Source organism: Phyllobates terribilis, unplaced genomic scaffold (genome assembly GCF_046119375.1).
Source record: "Phyllobates terribilis strain yellow unplaced genomic scaffold, ASM4611937v1 Scaffold_200__1_contigs__length_3551848, whole genome shotgun sequence".
Classification (NCBI taxonomy): Eukaryota; Metazoa; Chordata; class Amphibia; order Anura; family Dendrobatidae; genus Phyllobates; species Phyllobates terribilis.
This window is the reverse complement of record NW_027362960.1, coordinates 3,351,023-3,377,978: the sequence shown is the minus strand read 5'-3', so window position 1 is coordinate 3,377,978 and position 26,956 is coordinate 3,351,023. Positions and strand designations below refer to the sequence as shown.

Genomic DNA, 26,956 nt, shown 5'->3' with positions numbered 1-26,956 from the left:
CTTGGTGCCTGAACTACTTCTTAATACTTTAATTCTTGTGGTTTGAGGGGTTGAATAATAAATGACACTCTGAATTAACTTTTTACGTTTTAAAAAAAAAAAAAATTGCTGCAGTGCATTTCCCACTTCCAGGCTGATCTGCAGTACAAATGTCACAATGCCAAGTTAATTCCGCATGTGTCAACCAGCTAAATCTGCAGGGGGTTGAATACTACTTGTAGGCACTGTATATATATATATATATATATATATACACATACATACATACACACACACTAGATGGTGGCCCGATATATATATATATTTTTTTTTGTACTGTGTTAGCCAGCTTTCAACCTGTTACTATCTTTTCAGTTAGTCATTAAAAGGTATAAACCACTGAGGACTCTCAAATTTAAATATTTTTAAAAGATTACAAAAAATCATGTAAAAACAAGGAAACCTCAGGAAAGTGCAGAGCATTAGATTGTGACTATCAGATTAGTAATATACCGAAGTATATGTGTAATAGGAAAGAATTAATAACTGATTAAGTGCTAGTGTAATACAGTGCTGGCCAAAAGTATTGGCACCCCTGCAATTCTGTCAGATAATACTCAGTTTCTTCCTGAAAATGATTGCAATCACAAATTCTTTGGTATAATTCTCTTCATTTAATTTGCTTGCAAGGAAAAAACACAAAAGAGAATGAAGCAAAATTCAAATCATTGATCATTTCACACAAAACTCCAAAAAAGTGCCGGACAAAAGTATTGACACCCTCAGCCTAATACTTGGTTGCACAACTTTTAGCCAAAATAACTGCGAACAACCGCTTCCGGTAACCATCAATGAGTTTCTTACAATGCTCTGCTGGAATTGTAGACCATTCTTCTTTGGCAAACTGCTCCAGGTCCCTGATATTTGAAGGGTGCCTTCTCCAAACTGCCATTTTGAGATCTCTCCACAGGTGTTCTATGGGGTTTAGGTCTGGACTCACTGCTGGCCACCTTAGAAGTCTCCAGTGCTTTCTCTAAAACCATTTTATAGTGCTTTTGGAAGTGTGTTTTGGGTCATTGTCCTGCTGGAAGACCCATGACTTCTGAGGGAGACTCAGCTTTCTCACACTGGGCCCTACCTTATGCTGCAAAATTTGTTGGTAGTCTTCAGACTTCATAATGCCATGCACACGGTCAAGCAGTCCAGTGCCAGAGGCAGCAAAGCAACCCCAAAACATCAGGGAACCTCCGCCATGTTTGACTGTAGGGACCGTGTTCTTTTCTTTGAATGCCTCTTTTTTTTCCCTGTACACTCTATGTTGATGCTTTTTCCCAAAAAGCTCTACTTTTGTCTCATCTGACCAGAGAACATTCTTCCAAAATGTTTTAGGCTTTCTCAGGTAAGTTTTGGCAAACTCCAGCCTGGCTTTTTTATGTCTTGGGGTAAGAAGTGGGGTCTTCCTGGGTATCCTACCATACAGTCCCTTTTCATTCAGACGTCGACGGATAGTAAGGGGTTGACACTGTTGTACCCTCGGACTGCAGGGCAGCTTGAACTTGTTTGGATGTTAGTCGAGGTTCTTTATCCACCATCCGCACAATCTTGCGTTGAAATCTCTCATAAATTTTTCTTTTCCGTCCACATCTTGGGAGGTTAGCCACAGTGCCATGGGCTTTAAACTTCTTGATGACACTGCGCACGGAAGACACAGGAACATTCAGGTCTTTGGAGATGGACTTGTAGCCTTGAGATTGCTCATGCTTCCTCACAATTTGGTTTCTCAAGTCCTGAGACAGTTCTTTGGTCTTCTTTCTTTTCTCCATGCTCAATGTGGTACACACAAGGACACAGGACAGAGGTTGAGTCAACTTTAACCCATATTAACTGGCTGCAAGTTTGATTTAGTTATTGCCAACACCTGTTAGGTGCCACAGGTAAGTTACAGGTGCTGTTAATTACACGAATTAGAGAAGCATCACATGATTTTTCAAAGGGTGCCAATACTTTTGTCCACACCCTTTTTTAGGTTTGGTGTGGAATTATATCCAATTTGGCTTTAGGACAATTCTTTTTGTGTTTTTTTCATTGAAGACAAATTAAATGAAGAGAATACCACCAAAGAATTTGTGATTGCAATCATTTTGAGGAAGAAACTGAGTATTATCTGACAGAATTGCAAGGGTGCCAATACTTTTGGCCAGCACTGTATATTCTCCCTGGATGTTAATAATTACCCGCAGTTTATAAATCGTATAAAGTCTTTTCTCTATTGATCCACTATTCCCGTTTCATCACTTCTACATGTCTGTATATTTTTGCTCTTTCCTTACAATTTCTCAGCATCACCTCTCCATATTTGCTGCTTAACACGTGACATTTCCATCATACATCCTTAGTCACAATTTCTTTTCACACATTTGGGCAAATTATTTTTCCTACACTAATTTCACTTATCCAAACAATAAGTATAATAATATTCTTCTCCCATGGGCTCTTTTTGTTGTACAGTTTTCCTAGTGATAGGTATAGGCTATAACAATGCATAAAATTTATAGTAATCTGAACACATATATAGTATTCAAAAAATACTAAATAGTCTGGATTATTTTGGTAATACAAACATTTTCCTACATATAATTATTTTATTTCCCCCTACTACTCCCTTCAATATCCAAACATATATAAAAACAGCGCAGAGAACCATCTAAGTAATAATGGGCGGTAGTGCGCATGCGTCTCCTGAGGACCTCATAGACCAAACTCAGTGCGTATCATAGTAACCACTAGCATATCCTGCTTGTGGTTCACCTCGCACATGAAGGAGATCACTTCCTTATAGGGCGTCACAGGAGTGTTATGCGCCAACGACACCACCCACTTCATGACGTCAGATGCCATTTTCTATGGCTGATTGAGTAAAAACGTATCTGTAGCTGATTGGTCCAGTGACATATTTAACCAGGCCATGCCCCCCACTTAAGACACGCCCGCAAGGAAGAAGCCAGAGCGCTGAAACGCGCGTCGGGGGAAAAGGGGACTGACTTGTATACAAATTTACTATTCCCTATGTTCATTCAAGTGAAATAAGTTTACCTGATAAGGATCCTATGCGGTGCTTAACTGTGATGAAATAGGAATAGTGGTTAAATAATGATATATAAACTGCGGGTAATTATTAAGATATAGGGATAATATATTGCACTAGCATGTAAGAATTTATTAATTCTTTCTTATTTTACATATACTTCTGCATATTACTAATCTGATAAAGTCACAATCTAATGGTCTGCACTTTTATAATTTTTATTATGTAATTTAATAAAATTAAAATTTTATTATAATCATATAGCTTTTCTTTGTCTTTGACATTTTATGTCACAGACTGGTGAACTTTCAAGTGTTATTGAAGTGCTATGTATCATTTTGGAACATACAGTGATAATACAATTAAATGGTGCCTTACTCCCCTACTGCTATGGCAGCCACAGCATAGGAAATGAGATCGGATGCCTCCTGCAATCTCCTGTGGCCTGAGGCTGCCATATATGTGGTAAGCGTCGTTCTCAGACAAACACTAGCAAATAAAAAGATACTGACGAATAAGGGACTGTGTCGTCGAAACGTGTCCAATTGTTCCCCTCCTAGTGACATGTTGTGATTTTTAATTTTGGAATAAAAGGATTTATCGCATGTGGCACCGGATTTTACCTTCCTTATATATCCTTGCAAGTGTAAGCTGGACACTAATCCGTGAGCCTGGGATTCCTGTGAGTATCAGGTGATATGAGCTAATTATCTTTTTTCAGTCTATGTAACAACATGAACAGTTTAATGGAAGCTCTGAAGATAAGTCATAATTCAGAGGAGTGGAGGCTCTTCATCGAACGTCCAAAACATGTGCTACCTTCAATTCCATTAGGTTATGCAGTCCACATGAAAGAAACCTATAACAACATGAAACAGCTGTTGAGGTGCCTGAACTATGACCAACATTTGCAGCCCCTCTGTGGTGACTTAAAGGTGGTTTCCCTCTAACTTTGTCTCCAGGTTGGATACACAAAGTACTGCTTCTTTCTGAGTGAAATAGTTGTGCAAGAGAATATCACTACAATAAAAGACTGGCCTTTCCAACAGTCACTTCAGCCAGGGAGTAAAAATGTCCTGCACTTCTTGACTTAGATAAGATTTTGTTGCCACCATTGCATATTACGTTGGGCCTAATGAAGAACTTTGTAAAGGCAATAGATAAAAATGCAAAAGCATAAAAGTATCTCATTGATACATTTCTAAGGTTGAGAGAAGCAAAGATAAAGGAAGGACTCTTTATTGGACCTCAGATTCTTAAGCTTCTTCAAGATGAGCAGTTTGTCCATTGCAGGACAATGAAAAGACTGCATGGGTAGCATTCACATTAGTGGTAACTAATTTTTTGGGAAACTCCAGAGTAGATAACTATGAAAAATTGGGAGAAATTCTCCTCAAAACATATAATGATCTTGGCTATAACATGCCCTTAAAGATTAATTTCTTACATTCGCATCTAGACTTTTTTCCACCAAACTGTGGAGCAGTAAATGAAGAGCACTGTGAGAGATTTCACCAAGATATTACGGCTATGGAGAAAAGATATCAAGAAAAATGGAAGCCATCAATGCTTGAACATTACCGTTATACAATTGTAAGAGATGATCCAGTGTAGGAGTACAAGAGACAAGCAAGAAAGAGTGGTCACTGAATGAGGAGCAAATGTTGTAGTGCAATTTCTGTATCTGTCAATAATTCGTAATAGTGTTTAGACAGGTTTTAGTTATTTGAATTGTTGCTAAGTTTCCTCTACATAAATATCAGAAGATTGGCATAGCAAAATATTCTGCATTTTTATATTTGCAAAAATAATAATGTTTCAAAGTACTGAAACTTTTATGCTTTCATTATATGTAGCAGTAAAAGGAAAACTCTTTGATGTCATAGAAACAAAAGCCAACTAAAAATTCTCATTGTGAGATTTGAATTCAGGAGGTCAAAATCATTAACAAATGGCTCATTTCATAAATGAACCTGACAACTTTTGAAAATATGTAGAACAGTGTATTCTGTTGTAATTCCCATTAAGATTAAGTAATCTGAATAAAATAAAATATACTATATATCATGACGTATGTATAATTGATTGCGTCACTTGCCATGCTGGAAGTGATACTCGTTTTTCACCAGACACATTTCAAAGATGCGTTCCATGTTCCTGAAGGCATCGGCAAGAATATCGGGGGTATAGCATTAACTTCACGTTGGATATTTTCCTTCAAATCTTCCGAAGTGCAAGGCTAGTTCTGATAAACTTTTCCTTTGAGCATACCCCAAAAGGAAGAAGTCTGGTAGTGTTAGATCCAGAAACGGTGATTGCCAATTACCCTGTTGCCGAAAAAGGACTCAATTTCTGCTGTGTTTCTTGCCAAGGGATGGAAGTCGCAAACAGAGGTTAAGCGCTACAACAGCTGTCTACCTCAATGCATCCTGGCTTGTTCGAAGCTCCATATACTGAGATTCATATTGCATCTGTTTAGATCAGATTGCTTTGTCATAGTAAGAGTTGTTACAGAATATTCAGGGCCTCATTCGAGTGAATTTCCTTCTATTACACACTTTCCATGAAGCTGCTGATGCCAATAGCTTACCAAGCTCATTGCATGAAGCCATTATTGTAGCATTATTGAAGCAGAAAAAGGATCCACTTGTACCTGATTCTTATAGGCCAATATTTTTACTACCCACAGACATCAAAATATTGGCCGAGATGTTGGCTCTGAGGTTGAGTAAATTTATTTTTACAATAAGCCACGCTGATCAAAATGGGTTAATGCCTATGAGGTCTAACATTGGTATGTTCACTTGAATCTCTAGATACCACGTGACAATTCAGGAGACAGGGTCATCGACTCGATGAATGCCACTAAGGCATTTCATAGCATAGAGTGAGAGTACCTCTGGTAGTGTTGGGAAGGTTCAGATTAGGACCTAAATTTATCTCTTGGATTAAATTGTTGTACCTGTAACCAAGGGCAAGGTTGAGAATCTTCTCACAAAGTCTTTGGGCAGGGTCACGCGGAAGAGGTGTACCTCGTCTCCCCTGCTCATTGTGATGGCCACAGAGCCGCTGGCAGCAGATATTGAAGAGCATTCAGACATTGCTGATTTTCGTTGTTAAGACGTGGAGAAAATGGTTGCCCTTTAAGCCGATGACTCATTGTTATTTTTAGCAGATGCTTCCTCTGCGTTATTAGTGGCAATATCCGTAATTGAAAGATTTGGATATTTGTCTGATTTGACCATCACCTGGTCTAAATCCGTTCTACTTCCCATAGAGAAAATGTGTTGCTCTTTGATCGCTCCAACTTCTGTCAGAGGTCCAATATTTCGGACTAAAGAGAACGGCCACTGTCATGGATTACAAGACATAAATTATTACAAAATATAAAACAGAATATAGAGGTTTGGTCCAGATGAACTCTGTCATTAGTGGGACACACAAATCTTATTAAACTAGTATAGGTGCCACAGCTGTTATATATACTACACAATTCTCCAGTGTAGATTCCATTATGCTATTTACCCCAAAATAATAAGACATTTATATGGAATAAGCATCCAGCTCATAACTTAGAATCTCTGATGTGGGGAGGTTTGGCAGTGCTGAATCTTTGGATATATTTTTTGGCAACACAGTTGGAGCATATCCGTGGCTGAGAGGAGGAGGAAAAGCTCAGCACTTACAGCTCCAATAACAATCTAGTCTCAATTAAGTTTTAGAGACCTATAAATTTAGAATAACGCCATATCAAATGCTCACCCTTACCTTGATCCATAGGGTTTAGTGGAAAGTTGAGGTACTTTTAGGGTATGTGGAGGATCTCGAAACTGAGGAGCAGGGAAAGTCTGCAGTGGAAGAATGCTTTACATGGTAATGAAGTTGTTAGCACAACGTTGGATAGAGGCGAAGGGTCCGACTGTACAAGAATTTATTTCTAAGATAAACTGGCATATAACTCTGGAGAAGGCAGTGTATACTAAATGAGGTGTCATATGAGTGTGATATTGATACATCTGGAATGGCCTACGTAGAGTTAATCTGGTTCCATCTAGGTTTCTTGTAGCTTATTATCAGGGAGAGGTGAAACGTTAATAGAACAAGTTAATTTCTCAGTTGGGGTTTGGGAGATGGAAGGTAGTGCTTAATATCTAAAAAATTATATAATGTCAAAATAGTACAGATGAGCGAATCGCTTTGCTCAACCCTGGTCCACGGTCCAAGTCCATGCTCTCTGGCCATGGACAGGAGCTGCGCGAGTTTCCTGAGCTTCCAGGTTCCCAGCCACAGCGTTTGACTAACTGGTCTAGCACCATCTGTGTGGCATGGTGCAAAGGTGATGATGTGTCAGCTCGGCAAAGCATAAACTGAGCCTAAGATTCCAGAGGGTAAAGAAATTCTAGCAGCTCCTGTCATCGGCCAGAGATCACTGACCTGATCCATGGACCAGGGTTGAGCGAAGCGATCTGCTCATTTCTACTAAACAGATAATGGGTCCTACATAGTCCTCCATACAGAATAATGAGTTCCACATAGTCCTCCATACAGAATAATGGGCCCCTCATAGTCCTCCATACAGTATAATGGGCCCACATAGTCCTCCATACAGTATAATGGGCCCACATAGTCCTCGACACAGAATAATGGGCCCCATATAGTCCTCCATACAGTATAATGGGCCCCACATAGTCCTCCATACAGTATAATGGGCCCCACATAGTCCTCCATACAGTATAATCGGCCCCACATAGTTCTCCTTTCATACTGTATACATGGCCCCGCATAGTGCTTCATACTGTTTATATGGCCCCGCATAGTGCTCCATATTGTACATATGACCCTGCATAGTGCTCCGTACTGTATATATGGACCTGCATAGTGCTCCGTACTGTATATATGGCCCTGCATAGTGCTTCATACTGTATACAGGGCCCCGCATAGTGCTCCGTACTGTACACTGTGTGCAGAATTATTAGGCAAATGAGTATTTTGATCACATGATATTTTTTATACATGTTGTCCTACTCCAAGCTGCATAGGCTTGAGAGCCAACTCCCATTTAAGTAAATCTGGTGATGTGCATCTCTGTAATGAGGAGGGGTGTTGACTAAGGACATCAACACCCTATATAAGGTGTGCTTAATTATTAGGCAACTTCCTTTCCTTTGGCAAAATGGGTCAGAAGAGAGATTTGACGGGCTCTGAAAAGTCCAAAATTGTGAGATGTCTTGCAGAGGGATGCAGCAATCTTGAAATTTCCAAACTTTTGAAGCGTGATCACCAAACAATCAAGCGTTTCATGGCAAATAGCCAACAGGGTCGCAAGAAGCGTGTTGGCCAAAAAAGGCGCAAAATAACTGCCCATGAATTGAGGAAAATCAAGCGTGAAGCTGCCAAGATGCCATTCGCCACCAGTTTTACCATATTTCAGAGCTCCAACGTTACTGGAGTATCAAAAAGTACAAGGTGTGCGATACTCAGGGACATGGCCAAGGTAAGGAAGGCTGAAAAACAACCACCTTTGAACAAGAAACATAAGATAAAACGTCAAGAATGGGCCAAGAAATATCTTAAGACTGATTTTTCAAAGGTTTTATGGACTGATGAAATGAGAGTGACTCTTGATGGGCCAGATGGATGGGCCAGAGGCTGGATCAATAAAGGGTAGAGAGTTCCACTCCGACTCAGACGCCAGCAAGGTGGAGGTGGGGTACTGGTATGGGCTGGTATCATCAAAGATGAACTTGTGGGACCTTTTCGGGTTGAGGATGGAGTGAAGCTCAACTCCCAGACCTACTGCCAGTTTCTGGAAGACAACTTCTTCAAGCAGTGGTACAGGAAAAAGTCGGTATCGTTCAAGAAAAACATGATTTTCATGCAGGACAATGCTCCATCACATGCATCCAACTACTCTACAGCATGGCTGGCCAGTAAAGGTCTAAAAGAAGAAAAAATAATGACATGGCCCCCTTGTTCACCTGATCTGAACCCTATAGAGAACCTGTAGTCCATCATAAAATGTGAGATCTACAGGGGGGGGAAACAGTACACCTCTCGGAACAGTGTCTGGGAGGCTGTGGTGGCTGCTGCACACAATGTTGATGGAAAACAGATCAAGCAACTGACAGAATCTATGGATGGAAGGCTGTTGAGTATCATCATAAAGAAAGGTGGCTATACTGATCACAAATTTTTTTGGTTTTGGTTTTTGCATGTCAGAAATGTTTATTTCTAAATTTTGTGCACTGATATTGGTTTACCTGGTGAAAATAAACAAGTGAGATGGGATTATATTTGTTTTTTATTAAGTTGCCTAATAATTCGGCACAGTAATAGTTACCTGCACAAACAGATATCCTCCTAAGATAGCCAAATCTAAAAAAAAACCACTCCAACTTCCAAAAATATTAAGCTTGGATATTTATGAGTCTTTTGGGTTGATTGAGAACATAGTTGTTCATCAATAATAAAAATAATCCTCTAAAATACAACTTGCCTAATAATTCTGCACACAGTGTATATATGACCCTGAATAGTGCTCAATATTGTATATATGGTCCTGCATAGTGCTCCGTAATTTATACATGACCCCGCATAGTGCTCCGTACTGTATACATGGCCCCGCATAGTGCTCCGTACTGTATATATGGCCCTGCATAGTGCTCCGTACTGTATATATGGCCCTGCACAGTGCTCCTTATTGTATATATGGTTCTTCATAGTGCTCCGTACTGTATACATGGCCCCGCATAGTGCTCCATACTGTATATATGGCCCTGCATAGTGCTCTGTTCTGTATATATGGCCCCGCATAGTACTCCGTATTGTATGTATGGCCCTGCATAGTGCTTCATACTGTATACTGGACCCCGTATAGTGCTCCGTACTGTATATTTGGCCCTGCATAGTACTCCGTATTGTATATATGGCCCCGCATAGTGCTCCGTAATGTATATATGGCCCTGCATAGTGCTCCGTAATTTATACATGGCCCCGCATAGTGCTCCGTACTGTATACGTTGCCCCAGATAGTGCTCTGTACTATATATATGGCCCTGCATAGTGCTCCGTACTGTATATATGGCCCTGCACAGTGCTCTGTATTGTATATATGGCCCTGCATAGTGCTTCATACTGTATACAGGGCCCCGCATAGTGCTCCATACTGTATATATGGCCCTGCATAGTGCTCTGTATTGTATATATGGCCCTGCATAGTGACCTCACATTATAAAGGCCCCAGATTAAAAAAATAAATAAATACTCACCTATGCCATTCCAGCGCTGATCCCTACCTACCTGTGGCCCACAAGCCATCCCCCTTTCACTAGCACCGCAGCTCCCGTCAGGCGGCGCGCCTTCCCGTCAGTCGGCGCGCCCTCCCATCAGGCCGCGCACCCTGATGGGTTTGGGCGTGAAAAGGAGAGTGGCCGCGGCAGTATTGCAGTCAGGCGGCACAGTTTGGGTCGCTCAGCCGAGGCGATGGCTGACGGCTGGGTGGCCCAAAACCGCAGCTAGAGGACCGACATGGAGAGCAATTGCCCCTCTGCCACCTGGCCCAGCCCGCCCCTGGAGATTCTAGTGAATTAAAGTGAGAGTGAGATGGAAAAAAAATTTGGAACCATGTTGAATTTTCCTTGGAGGATTCAACCTACAAAAATTTCACCTTACTTATCCAGGATGTCACAAAAGAACCAAGATGAACGTCTAAAGAACTAAAGGCCTCTTTTCTCTCCTCAGTTAATGTCAATGTCCTTAATTTCACAATAAGAAAGATGATGGGCAGAAATTGCATGAGAGAGTTGCAAACCGTGGCTGACCAAAAAGAACATAAAGGTTTTGTGACACTAATCACTACTTACGGACAGACTGTGAGGCAGAGAAGTCAGACGTTGCGGGGTCAGTACCAAGAGAGCACATAGAAAACCATAGGGAATAGACAAAGACATAAGTCAGGTCATGGTCCGGGGTCAAAATACCAGGAGAGAGTGGATCAAGGCAAAAGGACAAGACGAAGGGATAGTCAGAACAAAGGGTCAGGCAGTGTAAGATCAGAACTCAGCACAACATAACCAGGCAAACACTCACCAGGAAGCACATACTACCTCTGACAGGGATTAATGGCAGACAGCTCAGTTAAGTAGCTGGGCAATCTCCAGAACAGAGAGCACCTGGAGAAAGTTCTTTACCTCCCAGTCACAGATTGGGCGGCAAAGGTGTCAATCAAGGTACCGACAGCTCAGCACGCCCTTCACAATATTGGATGCCCGAGCTGTCAGTCAAAACACCAACAATTCAGCATGACCCAGATTCCATAGTGCAGCAAAACAGTCATTCACTGAGTGGAGGAATTGTGACAGGCTTGACCCCCAGACTTTTATTATAATATTCTGTGAAATTGTGATTCAAAGGTGGAATTTTTTTGAAGACATAGGTCCCATCATATCTGATTAACACAGAATTCCACCATAATAACATCATACTAACAGACAAATGAGGTGATGTGATGGTGTGGAGCTGCTTCTACAAGAAGTGGCCGAGTTACCAGAATTGACGGAAACATGTATTCTGAACTCTATCACAAATTCACAGAAATTGGTCTCTCTCTGAATGACTAAAAAGAAACAAAACTAGGGTGTTGGAGTGGCTTAGTCAACGTCCTAACTTGAACTTCATTGAGATGCTGTGGCAAGACTTTCAACGAGAACCTTCCAATGTAGCCGAATAAAAACAATTCTGCAAAGACAAGTGTCCAAAATTCCTCCACATTGATGTAAAAAAATTCATCACAGGTTATCGCAAGCTAATGATTTGCAGTTGTTACTGCAGAGGATGGCATGACCAATTATTTGGTTTAGGAAAGCAATTATTCTTTTTTTACAAGGTGGATTTTTAGGGTTTGTATAAATCTTTAAACTTCAGTAAATGGAATGATCTATTAGAAGCTGCATTTTGTAGTTACTTGTTTAAACTTTATTTTATGGTAAAAATAGTTGGATGATCAAACATTTACATGTGACAAAAAAAGTAAAACTGAAAGAAACTACAAAAAGGCAAATACTTTTTTATATACATTTTTATAGGGGTTATCCCCTTTTAGAAAATCATCGTCTCCAACTGAAGTTTGTTAGAAAATAACCAACCACTCGTTACTCACCGTCCCAGGATCCAGCACTAAGTCTTTACCCATGTTCCTGGTGTCTGGTATTGGCTGTGGCACTGACTCAACATCGACAGCGCGGCGGTCAATCAGAGAACTCAGAAACTCTGAATGGGACGGTTCAGTTTCCACGGGCAGAGTCGCTGAGCTCACTGATTGGGTACCACACTTTTGCCATGAAGTCAACGCAGCATCCAATACTGGTCACAGGCAGCAGAGCCAGAAACTCAGTGTTGGACCCAGAGAAGGTGAGTGAAGAGTGGATGGTTATTTTATAACAAACGGCAGCATGGGACGAGGATTTTCTGAAAGGAGACAACCCTTTAAGTTCTTGACCAATGTTATATCTTTTCCTATCTCATCAATGATTTATTTTGACTATAAATTGAATGTCTGTTATAATTTTAGTACATAAAACAGATTGAAAAAATGCTGTCACTGAATAAATCCATTTGTTTTTAAGCAGATGTGATTTGTGTGTAAAACATTCAGGAATTGGAAATCTTTTTCCGGTAAAAGATTTCTCATGCAGAATTAGAGCTGGCTTTGATTAAAACACTCTCCGAATAGGGTAGATGAAAGTTTTCTCTTATATATTTGAGTTTTTTAATACTTATTAAGATTTGATTTCTTGGTAAGATATTTCTGACATTATTGCATGAAAATGGCTTCTCCCCTGTGAGAGTTCTTTGATGTCTAAAAACTTCTGACTAAAACATTTCCCACATTCTGAACATGAATATGGCATTGATCCTGTATGAACACTTTAATGGTTAACAAGAGATGATTTATCGGTAAAAAATGCCCCACACTCTGAACATGAAAATGGCTTCACCCCTGTGTGAACCCACTGATGTCTGGCAAGATGTGTTTTATTATTATATAGTTTCCCACATTCTGAACATGAGAATGGCTTCCCCCCTGTGTGAATTCTCTGATGGAATGGAGGCCCCCTTTAAACAGATGTTCAGAGAGAAGAGGCCCTCTCCTCTTCTCTCTATACACTGCCCCGATTGGACAAACCATCAGCAGATTTGGGTTTCATTATCTCTATGCTGACGACACCCAATCATACACTTCTTCCCCTGACATCACCCTAACCTAATACAAAATACCAAGGATTATTTGTCTGCTTTGTCTAACATCATGTCCTTCTTCTATCTTAAGCTGAATCTCTCCAAAACTGAACTTCTTGTGTTTCTCCCCTCTACTAACCTAACTCTACCTAACATTGAAATTACCTTGGAGGGTTCAACCATAACTCCCAAGCAGCATACCTTGGGGTCATATTCGACACTAACCTTTCCTTTACCCCCCATATCCAATCACTCACTCACTCTTGTCACCTGCATCTTAAAAGCATCTCCAGAATTCGACCTTTTCTCATCTTTGAAACTGCTAAAACTCTTACTTTCGCTCTTATTCACTGTTGTCTGGACTACTGCAACTCTCTTCTGATCGGTCTCCCTCTTACCAAACTTTCTCCTCTCCAATCCATCCTGAATGCGGCAGCCAGGGTCGTATTTCTGTCCAGCCGCTTCACCGATGCCTCCACCTTGTGCCAGTCATTACACTGGTTGCCCATTTGCTACAGGGTCCAATATAAACTCATCGCTCTCACCCACAAAGCTCTCCACAGTTCTGCACCGCCTTAAATTCCTCTCTCATCTCTATCGCCCTACACGTGTCCTCCGTTCTACAAATGACCTAAGACTAACATCCCACATAATCCGAACCTTGCACCTCCGTCTCCAAGACTTCTCTCGCGCTGCGCCAGTTCTCTGGAATGCACTACCCCAGACGATCCGACTGATGCCTAGCCACCACGTCTTCAAGCGTGCTTTAAAAACCCATCAGCTTAAAAAAGCCTAGCACGTCAACTACTCAGTAAACTAACTTTCCCCTGTCCCCTCCTTCTAAATATTATTCAGAATCTGTTCCCTTCTCTTCATCTGTCTCCACACCCTCCATGCACATGATAACTGCACTCGATACTTGAGTATTGCATTTAAACATACTGATATGAAAATCCCTATTTATTATAATTGCCAGACCTGAAATAACAAGCACTTTCCACCTATTGTGTCCCCCCCATTTCCTTGTAGAATGTAATTTTGCGAGCAGGGACCTCACTCCTAATTTAACTGTTTAACTGTCTTACATTGTATTGAATTTATTGTCTGTACATGTCCCTGCTTAATTGTACAGTGCTGCGGAATATGTTGGTGCTATATAAATATAAATTATTATTATTATTAAAGGCTTTCTGAGGCTGGATAAACCAGAAGATATTTCCAGCATTTAATCTCTTTCGGATGAATATTTTGAGCAGATTCAACAGAAGTAAATCTGCACCAGAAGGAAGGTGAGCAGCGTTCTCGACACCCATAGCACTGACCTTCCATCCTCCTAGGAATCTTCTCTTGTTTGGCTGTATACCTCCATGTTATCACACAGTAATATTATCTGACATATTTACATAGTTAATACGAATGAAAAAAGACAAATGTTCACAAGTTTTAATCGGATGGGAGAAAATGAACGTACAACCATAATGCATGTTCCATTCTGACCAAAAGAGCTAAATATTTGCTTCTGATCTCAATTGTCAATCTACTGGAGATTCAAGAAAGCACCTTATATATTTACATCATTATTTATGTTATTGTTTTTAAAAAAGCATCTAAGTCTAAAAAACATCTATATGGTATAAAAACCCCTCCAGACCGATGGTTTTGTCCGGTTAAAGTAAAGGAGCTAAAAAGCCCTCACCCTCCAAGTAATTTTGTCTTATCCTTTATCGTTGTTGTTTTACAAAGAACTGTCGATCAGCTTATATTTTATTGGATACAAATTACCTTTGATGTGGCACATATACACTGCTCAAAAAAATAAAGGGAACACTTAAATAACACATCCTAGATCTGAATGAATGAAATATTCTCATTGAATACTTTGTTCTGTACAAAGCTGAATGTGCTGACAACAAAATCACCCAAAAATCATCAATGGAAATCAAATTTATTAACCAATGGAGGCCTGGATTTGGAGTAACCCCAAAAATTAAAGTGGAAAAACACCCTACAGGCTGATCCAATTTTGATGTAATGTCCTTAAAACAAGTCAAAATGAGGTTCAGTATTGTGTGTGGCCTCCACGTGCCTGTATGACCTCCCTACAACGCCTGGGCATGCTCCTAATGAGGTTGCGGATGGTCTCCTGTGCGATCTCCTCCCAGACCTGGACTAAAGCATCCGCCAACTTCTGGACAGTCTGTGGTGCAACGTGATGTTGGTGGATGGAGCGAGACATGATGTCCCAGATGTGCTCAATCGGATTCAGATCTGGGGAAAGGGTGGGCCAGTCCATAGTTTCAATGCCTTTATCTTGCAGGAACTGCTGACACACTCCAGCCACATGAGGTCTGGCATTGTCCTGCATTAGTAGGAACCCAGGGCCAACCACACCAGCATATGGTCTCACAAGGGGTCTGAGGATCTCATCTTGGTACCTAATGGCAGTCAGGCTACCTCTGGCGAGCACATGGAGGGCTGTGCAGCCCTCCAAAGAAATGCCACCCCACAGCATTACTGACCCACTGCCAAACCGGTCATGCTGAAGGATGTTGCAGGAAGCAGATTGCTCTCCACGGCATCTCCAGACTCTGTCACGTCTGTCACATGTGCTCAGTGTGAACCTGCTTTCATCTGTGAATAGCACAGGGCGCCAGTGGCGACTTTGCCAATCCTGCTGTTCTGTGGCAAATGCCAAGCGTCCTGCACGGTGTTGGGCTGTGAGCACAACCCCCATCTGTGGACATCGGGCGCTCATACCACCCTCATGGAGTCGGTTTCTAACCGTTTATGCAGACACATGCACATTTGTGGCCTGCTGGAGGTCATTTTGCAGGGCTCTGGCAGTGCTCCTCCTGTTCCTTCTTGCACAAAGGCGGAGGTAGCGGTCCTGCTGCTGGGTTTTTGCCCTCCTACGGCCCCCTCCACGTCTCCTGGTGTACTGGCCTGTATCTTGGTAGCGCCTCCAGCCTCTGGACACTACGCTGACAGACACAGCAAACCTTCTTGCCACAGCTCGCATTGATGTGCCATCCTGGATGAGCTGCACTATCTGAGCAACTTCTGTGGGTTGTAGAGTCCGTCTCATGCTACCACGAGTGTGAAAGCACAACCAACATTCAAAAGTGACCAAAACATCTGCCAGAAAGCATTGGTACTGAGATGTGGTCTGTGGTCCCCACCTGCAGAACCACTCCTTTATTGAGGGTGTCTTGATAATTGCCAATAATTTCCATCTATTGTCTATTCCATTTGCACAACAGCATGTGAAATTGATTGTCAATCAGTGTTGATTCCTAAGTGGACAGTTCGATTTCACAGAAGTTTGATTTACTTGGAGTTATCTTCTGTTGTTTAAGTGTTCCCTTTATTTTTTTGAGCAGTGTATATATTCCCATGAGAAGAATCTGTGACTTCTCTGCATTTAGTGGTCACTATTCACCTGTGTAGTCATATGTAGGAATCTCCTCTTTACACTGCTCATCACCCCTCACATATGTCTCTGTAGTATTAATATGGGTCAGATCTTCACCCTGAAGTCACAGACAGATGGAGAAGTCTCATCTATGATCAGCTCTAATCCTGCCATCAACACCGTTCTCATTACACAAGTATAAAACATATAATACAGGTGGATAAAACAAGACTGAACACAAGACCTTCACAGCCGTCTACACATCATAGGGGAGATCTCATGACACCTTCTCTCCATCTACCTGATGATCCTGAGGAACATTGGGGTCTTCTTGCTTACAGTCCTGTGGAAGAAGAGGACGGGGACATCTCTCTGGTGTTGTCCTCTTACTGGATAGATCTGGAGGAAACACATACAGGGACTGAATTCATTCTTTACATACAGATAATTATAGGCCGTGTGTATTTAGTCCTATCTATTACCTGGTGATGTGAGGGGCTGGGGAACCTCCATCATGACGTCCTTGTACAGATCTTTGTGTCCTTCTAAATACTCCCACTCCTCCATGGAGAAATAGACGGCGACATCCTGACACCTTATAGGAACCTGACACATACAATGATACCGTCATCCCCCAGATCCCTTCATAGAGTTACTGTATAATGTCCCAGCATTCCCAGCAGTGTCACCTCTCCAGTCAGCAGCTCAATCATCTTGTAGGTGAGTTCTAGGATCTTCTGGTCATTGATGTCCTCATGTATAATGGGGTGAGGGGTAGGCCCTGTGATTGGGCTCGGGGGTCTTTCACATCCCTCAGACACAGGGTCCTGACAGCGCTCACTAGAGGTCTTCTTCACTACTGTGTAATCCTGATTATGGAGAGACACATTATCTATCGTCAGCAGACAACTTCATCCAGCACCATGACAACCAGCACAGCAGAGTCCTGCATCCACTGAGGCCCCTGATCATGTGACCCCTGACTCCTCCCCTCCTGTGACGTCATCACAGGTCCTGTGCGCACAGAGCAGCCATATATGTGGTGGCGGCTCTGCAGGTGGAGGTATGTGGAGGTCCCCCATTACTGGGCGCAGGGGGCATTAACCCCTTCAGCTCGGAGACTCTTTTGGGGTCTTGTGTTGCCCCTTTATAAGAATCGTAAGGTTTTTGTTCTGTTTCCTGTAATAGATGCATACGACCCAACTATGGAGACAGGAAGGGGGGAAACGTATTGTTCTCATAGTACAGGACCCCTTTACTGCCCCACAGTGTAATGCCCCCATTATGCCCCTTATGCAGGATGTATGATGCCCCCCACACAGTGTAATGCCCCCATTATGCCCCTTATGCAGGATGTATGATGCCCCCACACAGTGTAATGCCCCCATTATTTCCCTTATACAGGATGTATGATGCCCCCACACAGTGTAATGCCCCTTATGCAGGATGTATGATGCCCCCACACAGTGTAATGCCCCTATTATGCCCCTTATGCAGTATGTATGATGCCCCCACACAGTGTAATGCCCCCATTATGCCCCTTATGCAGGATGTATGATGCCCCCCACAGTGTAATGCCCCCATTATGCCCCTTATGCAGGATGTATGATACCCCCACACAATGTAATGCCCCCATTATGCCCCTTATGCAGGATGTATGATGCCCCCCCACAGTGTAATGCCCCCATTATGCCCCTTATGCAGGATGTATGATGCCCCCACACAGTGTAATGCCCCCATTATGCCCCTTATGCAGGATGTATGATGCCCCCCCACAGTGTAATGCCCCCATTATGCCCCTTATGCAGGATGTATGATGCCCCCACACAGTGTAATGCCCCCATTATGCCCCTTATGCAGGATGTATGATGCCCCCCACAGTGTAATGCCCCCATTATGCCCCTTATGCAGGATGTATGATACCCCCACACAATGTAATGCCCCCATTATGCCCCTTATGTATTATGTATGATGCCCTCCACACAGTGTAATGCCCCCATTATGCCCCTTATGCAGGATGTATGATGCCCCCACAGTGTAATGCCCCCATTATGCCCCTTCTGCAGTATTTATGATTCCCCCCACAGTGTAATGTCCCCATTATGCCCCTTATGCAGTATATATGATGCCCCCCACACAATGTAATGCCCTCTTTATGCCCCTTATGCAGGATGTATGATGCCCCCACACAGTGTAATGCCCTCATTATGCCCCTTTTGCAGTATGTATGATGCCCCCACACAGTGTAATGCCCCCATTATGCCCCTTATGCAGGATGTATGATGCCCCCACACAGTGTAATGCCCCCATTATGCTCCTTATGCAGGATGTATGATGCCCCCACACAGTGTAATGCCCCCATTATGCCCCTTATGCAGGATGTATGATGCCCCCAAACAGTGTAATGCCCCCATTATGCTCCTTATGCAGGATGTATGATCCCCCCACACAGTGTAATGTCCCCATTATGCCCCTTATACAGTATGTATGATGTCCCCACACAGTGTAATGCCTCCATTATGCCCCTTATGCAGGATGTATGATGCCCCCACAGTGTAATGCCCCCATTATGCCCCTTATGCAGGATGTATGATGCCCCCACACAATGTAATGCCCCTTATGTATTATGTATGATGCCCTCCACACAGTGTAATGCCCCCATTATGCCCCTTATGCAGGATGTATGATGCCCCCACAGTGTAATGCCCCCATTATGCCCCTTATATAGGATGTATGATGCCTCCACACAGTGTAATGCCCCCATTATGCCCCTTATGCAGTATGTATGATGCCCCCCACGCAATGTAATGCCCTCCTTATGCAGTATGTATGATGCCCCCACACAGTGTAATGCCCCCATTATGCCCCTTAAGCAGTATGTATGATGCCCCCACACAGTGTAATTCCCCCATTATGCCCCTTATTCAGTATGTATGATGCCCCCACACAGTGTAATGCCCCCATTATGCCCCTTATGCAGTATATATGATGCCCCCCACACAGTGTAATGCCCCCATTATGCCCCTGTAATCAGGTGAACGGATACAACGCACAGACATACACAATGTGGAAGTAACTAATATAATTATTTATGTCCCTGATATGGGGGAATTATGATAACTATAGCAACAGTGAAAAATGCAGAACAGGGAGATTACAAGATGAAATCTACAATATCAGATATACAATGAATTCTCCGGCTCACTAACTGTAATCGCAGCCTCTAACCATATGTTACTTTTATCTACTGACAAGGGTGATGGTCCGGACACATATAGGCCATTATGCTCTCCGGCGTGGAACACATAACTACGGGCATGAGCAGTCACGGGTATGAGTGGTATGGCGGCAATCAGTTTATCTGGCGTTTCAGTGTAAAGCGCGTCACTTCCGGACATGCACACTAGGTGATGGACATTATCGAACCTCTAGCGCATGAGAAGTAGCGCAGGTGCAGTACATTATTGTAGACAGACTCCATTCTATATATCCTGTGACAATTCACCTCTAGGAAAGGGAATGGGTCTCCTAGTCTGGGGAGGGGTTTTGGATGAAGTGGGATATTTAAACATGGACACCTGACTGTATCAAGCATCCTGTTGAACCTGTTGGGGAAACGCATCAGGGCGGATTATAGAAACATTCTTTGATGAGTCCATACTCTTTCCTATATACAGTGGGGAAAATAAGTATTTGATACACTGCCGATTTTGCAAGTTTTCCCACCTACAAAGAATCGAGAGGGCTGTAATTTTTATCATAGGTACACTTCAATGGTAAGACAGAATCTAAAACAAAATCCAGAAAATCACATTGTATGATTTTTACATAATTAATTTGCATTTAATTGCATGAAATAAGGATTTAATACAATAGACAAACATAACTTAATATTTGGTCTAGAAGCCTTTGTTTGTCAGACATTTCCTATAGTTCTTGACCAGGTTTGCCCACACTGCGGGAGGGATTTTGGCCAACTCCTCCATACAGATCTTCACCAGATCTTCCAGATTTCAGGGCTGTCACTGGACAACATTGAGTTCAGCTCCCTCAGAAGATTTTCTATTGGGTTCAGGTCTGGAGACTGGCTAGGCCACTCCAGAACCTTAAAATGCTTCTTACGGAGATCCTTTTTGGTTGCCCTGGCTGTGTGTTTCAACTCATTTTCATGCTGGAAGACCCAGCTGCGACCCATCTTCAATGTTCTTACTGAGAGAAGGAGGTTGTTGGTCAAAATCGCTCAATATATGATCCCATCCATCCTCCCTTCAATATGGTGCCGTCGTCCTGTCCACTTTGCAGAAAAGCACCCTCAAAGTATGATGTTTCTCCCACCCTGCTTCACAGTTGGGACGGTGTCCTTGGGGTTGTATCCATATCCTTCTTCTTACAAACATGGCGAGTGTAGTTGATACTAAAAAGTTCTATTTTGGTCTTATCTGAGCACATGACCTTCTCCCATGCCTCCTTTGGATGATCCAGATGGTCATTGGCAAACTTCAAAGGGGTCTGGATGTGTGCTGACATGAGCAGGGGGACCTTGTGTGCCCTGCAGGATTTTAATCAATGTCAACGTAGTGTGTTAATAACAGTAATGTTTGACAATGTGGTCCCAGCTCTCATCAGGTCAATTATCAGTTCCTCCCATCTAGTTATGAGCTGATTCCTGACCTTTCTCAAAATCATCCTTACCCCACGAGGTGAGATCTTGCATGGAGCCCCAGACCGAGGAAAATTGACAGTCATCTTGTGTTTATTCCATTTTCTAATAATTGTGCCAACAGTTGTTGCCTTCTCAGTAGGCTGCTTGCCTATTGTCCTATAGCCCATCCCAGCTTTGTGCAGGTCTACAATTTTGTCCCTTAGCTCTTTGGTCTTGGCCATGTTAGAGAGGCTGGAGTGTGATTGAGTGATTGTGTGGACGTGTCTTTTATACAGATAACGAATTCAACCAAATGCAATTAATACAGGTAATGAGGGCAGAGTAGGAGGGCTTCTTAAAGAAAAACTAACTGGTCTGTGAGAGCCAGAATTCTTGCTGGTTAGTAGGCGATCAGATACTTATTTCTTGCAATAAAATGCAATTTAAAAAATCATACAATGTGATTGTCTGTTTTTTTATTTTTATATTCTGTCTGTCACAGTTGAAGTGTACCTGCGATAAAAATTACAGACCACTCCATTCTTTGTAGGTGAGAAAACTTGCAAAATCAGCAGTGTATTAAATACTTATTTTCCCCACTGTATATACCATGAGGCATATCTGGTCCTATTAAATTTATCAGTGCATTTTTTATATATATATATATCTCTATCTATCTATCAGGGTCAACTAGGGCTTTTGAGGGACAACCACCAGTGAGCGGGGACGCCATTGTTGTTCCTTAGTCTGCCAGCCTCCCCGTTTAGGCAGTATCAGCTTTGCTTAGGTACAGGATAGGGTACGGTAGTGACTGTATCAATTATTCAGCAACATCTTTGTTTACATCTGTTTATACACAGTTGAAACCAGAAGTTTACATACACTATATAAAAAAGACACATCTGCATGTATTTCTCAATATCTGACATGAAATCAGAATAAACCTTTCCCGTTTTAGGTCAATTAGGATTACCATAATTTTTAATATCTGCCAAATACCAGAATAATGAGAGAGAATGTTTTAAGGCATTTTTATTACTTACTGCAAAGGCAAAAGTTTACATACATTTCATTAGTATTTGGCACCATTGCCCTTAACCCCTTTACAGCCTGTGGTGTATTAGTACGCACCAGGCTGTCACCCCCTGTTAATCGCGGGCTCCGGCGCTGAGCCCACACTGAACCGGGCACATGTCAGCTGATTTTTACAGCTGACATGTGCCTGCAACAGCCGCGGGTGGAATTGCGATCCACCCGCGGCTGTTAACATGCTAAATGCCGCTGTCAATCTCTGACAGCGGCATTTAACATCGCCGCACCGGAAGCGCATCACTTATCCCGCCCATCGGTGACACCGGGTCACTGATGGGTGTGCATGACAACCCTGGGTCTGCAGCAGACCCCAGTGGTTGTCATGTGCTGATCGCTATGAGCACCACCTAGTGGTCGGCGCTCATAGCACAGGGGCATTTCTGCTACATAGAGGTGATCTGCTCATCACCTCTATGTAGCAGAGGCGATCAGACAAGTGCTGCTTCTAGTCTCCTATGGAGACTATAGAAGCAAGAAAAAGTGAAAAAAAATGTTTTTAAAAATATTTAAAAAAAATTTAAAATATAAAAGTTTAAATCACCCCCTTTTCGCCCCATTCAAAATAAAATAATTAAAAAAAAACCACATACACATATTTGGTATTGCCGTGTTCAGAATCACCCGATCTTTCAATATAAAAAAAGAATTAATCCGATCGGTAAACGGCGTAATGAGAAAAAAATTCAAAATGCCAGAATTACATTTTTTGGTCGCCGCAACATTGTAATAAAATTCAATAACGGGCGATCAAAACATCAGATCTACCCCAAAATGGTATCAATTAAAACTTCAGCTCGGCGCGCAAAAAATAAGCCCTCACCCGGCCCCAGATCCCAAACTTTGGATTTTTTTTTCACCATTTAAATAAAAAAAGAACCTATACATATTTGGTCTCTACGAACTCGTAATGACCTGGAGAATAATAATCGCAGGTCAGTTTTAGCATTCAGTAAACGTGGTAAAAAAAAATTTAAAAAAATCTATCATATTGCACTTTTTTCACAATTTCACCGCACTTAGAATTTTATTCCTGTTTTCCCATACGCGATATGGTAAAACCAGTAATGTCGTTCAAAAGTACAACTCATCCCGCAAAAAATAAGCCCTCACACGGCCATATTGACCAAAAAATAAAAACTCTATGACTCTGGGAACAAGGGGAGCAAGAAACAAAAATGCAAAAACGGAAAAGGCTCGCACCTGCCTTTTCAGCTTTGCAAAAAATTTTCAATAGGATTGAGATCAGGGCTATGTGATGGGCACTCTAAAACATTGACTTTGTTATCCTCAAGTCACTTTGTTACCATTTTGGCAGTATGCTTCGGGTCATTGTCCATTTGGAAGACCCATTTCCGCTCAAGCTTTAACTTCCTGGCTGAGATGTTGCTTCAGTATTGCCACATAATCTTCTTTTCTCATGATGCCATCTATTTTGTGAAGTGTACCAGTCCCTCTTGCAGCAAAACAACTCCACAATATGTTGCTGCCACCCCCGTGTTTCACATTTGGGATGGTGTTTTTAGGCTTCCAATCTTCTCCCTTTTTCCTCCAAACGTAACAATGGTCATTATGCCCAAAAAGTTCAATTTTAGTTTCATCAGACCACAGGACATGTCTCCAAAAATTAAGGCCTTTGTTCCTTTGTGCATTTGCAAACATTAATCTGGCTTTTTTTTGTTTCATTTGGAGTAATGGCTTCTTCCTGCAAAAGTGGCCTTTCAGCCCATGTTAATACCGTACTTGATTCACTGTGGTTATTGACACAATCTTACCAGCTTCCGCCATCATCTTCACAGGGTCTTTTGCTTTTGTCCATGGTTTAATATGCACATGTTGGACCAAAGCACGTTCATCTGTGGGACACAGAACTCGTCTACTTCCTGAGCCGTATGATGGCTGGACATTCCCATCTTGTTTGTTCTTGCGTATAATTGTTTGTACAGATGAACGAGGTACCTTCAGGTATCTTGAAATTGTACCCAAGGATGAGCCAAACTTGTGCAAGTCCACAATTCTCTTTGTGATATCTTGACTAATTTCATTAGACTTTCACATGATGCTGAACAAATAAGTAGTGTGTTTCAGGTGTGCATTAAAATACATCCACAGGTGTGTCTCTAATCAACTCAGCTGTTGCCAAAAAGCTTCCAAACACATGGCATCATCATATGGACAATCCAGAATTGTTTAAAGGCATAGTATGTAAACTTTTGACTTTGAAGTAAGTAATAAAAACGCCTTAAAACATTCTCTCTCATTATTCTGGCATTTGTCAAATATTAAAAATTATGGTAATCTTAATTGACCTAAAATGGGAAAGGTTTATTCTGATTTCATGTCAGATATTGAGAAAAACATGCATATGTGTCTTTTTATATAGTGTATGTAAACTTCTGGTTTCAACTGTACATCCACAACAAGCCATTCAGCTTATTTTTTTTCCCTTAGATTTAAGTATATATATGTTGTTAGTTCAGTTTTTAATGCATATATTTAATAAAGGTTTAAGAACAGGGCTGTGGAGTCGGTAAGCCAAACCTCCGACTCCAACTCCACGACTCCGATTCCCTCATACACGGCTCATGTTTAAGTGATAAATTTACTGTAGCTCAGATTCATCTCAGCTAAAAGTCTAGATCCTTAGATCAGGGATAGGACAGATATTTACAGGACATTTCATAACTTTCCCAAATTCTTATGAAAAAAAATATTCCCCACAAACTGCATTGAACTACTGTACCCAGTTTATTATATATTTTAGGAGTTGGAATTGGTCTATTTTATACCGACTCCGATTCCGACTCCACCAAAATGGACACAGACTCCGACTCCAGCTCCACAGCCCTGTTTAAGAATTTACTTTAGAGTGCTGTCCCCACAGCACTGCCTCTAAACACACTATGCTATGTGACGACACAGCATTTGATCTCAATTTTCCAGACATAAATTCAGTAGGCCAGGAGACATACGCTATTATTTTTTTGTTGACTTTTTAATTTGTGGTTGGTCAAGAAGCACAGACTATTGTTTGTATAAACCTGGATGTTGACACTTGAGTTGATATTTACTGCAACTTATTGTCTACTAGCTTTGCAAAACGGGTGCAGGGTCATTGAATAATGGATGTTTACTAATTATGTTGATTGACCATTGTGTGGGCCCTGTGGCTTGTTTTTTTCATAAAACAGAGAAGGATGAACTGTGCAGATCGATTAAATGTTCAAAACAATGAGTTAAACTCATCCCACCTCCCCCTGTGGATGATGACCTGAGCCACAGATGTAAATATAAAAAGTGATTTATATCTTTCTGCAAGAAGAATGAGAGTCAACTGCAAGAGCAACAGCTAAGACAACATGGCCCCATGAAGAGGGACACAGATTTGACTTTCTATAGGATGTCAGCTTAGGGGACCATGGCCCCAGCTGGAAGAACACAGAAGTGTTCCACTGAATATCACTGAACCCATGGATACGTTTGGTAAAGCTAGGATTGTGACCATCTGGTCATCTGACCCCCAAGGATACATTTGGGTCACCTGTTCCCATGGAGATGTTTGGGGTAGCCAGGTTGTCATGCTAGGTATGGGAAGGACCCAGCATACGATGAAGGGAAAAGGGGGGAAGCCCAGCAACTAAGGAAAGGGAGAGTGGAGACCCCCTAGGCAGATCTAACACCCTGACTCCCCTACACTTAGCTTTGAGAAGACACCAGAAAGATCACGACTAAAGTCCACAAAGGAACTCCAAGAAGAATCTAGCCGACTGCTAGAACTCCAGACCTGAACAGAGGAATTTACTCTATCACAAGCTATTCTCTGAAGAAACTGAGAGTTTTTAAAGATCCAGCTATGGTGTGTTAATTAGCAGCAGGAGGTCGAGATCACTGCTGGGTCTTAGAGAGGGAGGCATGATGAAAGGATCAAGAAGGTGTCTGCAAGGCCAAGTGCAGCAACATTCTACAGCCGGATCCAGAATGACTGTCTGTCAAACCTGACACACCCGTGACAGGTTGGGACCCTACGGTCACTTGGAACCCAGGGAGATGTTTGAAGTAGCCAGGTTAGGACCCTCCAGTCACCTGGAACCCATGGATATGTGCAGAGAAGCCAGGTTGCAACCCTCCGGTCACCTGGTCACGTACCTCTATGGACTGTCAGCTTTCTAAGCTTGTCATTACCTCCTCTCTGTGGATGCCCGCTAAAAGCGAGGTGCCATTGGTGGGGGTAGTCGGCCCTGGAAGCCCCGAAGTCTAAGCGGCTTTAATCCCCGCGAGTCAGCGGAAGGGTGGGACTTTGTGATTTTACACCATTTTGGGTATTTTGCTGGGACTGTTCTATATGTTATTGTCTGTTTGGTGGTTCAAGTATTGCCACACTGTTTTATCCTCACCCTGTGTTGTCCGAGCAGAATTCTGCTCACAGGAGACCCCCCGTGTCTCCGCATGGTACCATGTACCCCTTGTGAGGCAGTGACCGGGATCATATACGAGGGGCGTTATATATCACCCA

The 26,956-nt window shown here is 42.2% G+C and overlaps 1 protein-coding gene across 1 annotated transcript in view; it reads left to right on the top strand.

The window, feature by feature from the left end:
* Nucleotides 1–17,671: 17,671 nt before the first annotated feature.
* The window catches only part of LOC141213612 (uncharacterized), an 88,837-nt gene continuing 79,552 nt past the window's right edge, over nucleotides 17,672–26,956 (top strand). The window contains exon 1 of the mRNA XM_073665220.1: nucleotides 17,672–17,775. The gene's annotated coding sequence lies outside the window, so the exon portion shown is untranslated. The remainder of the gene's footprint in view (nucleotides 17,776–26,956) is intronic.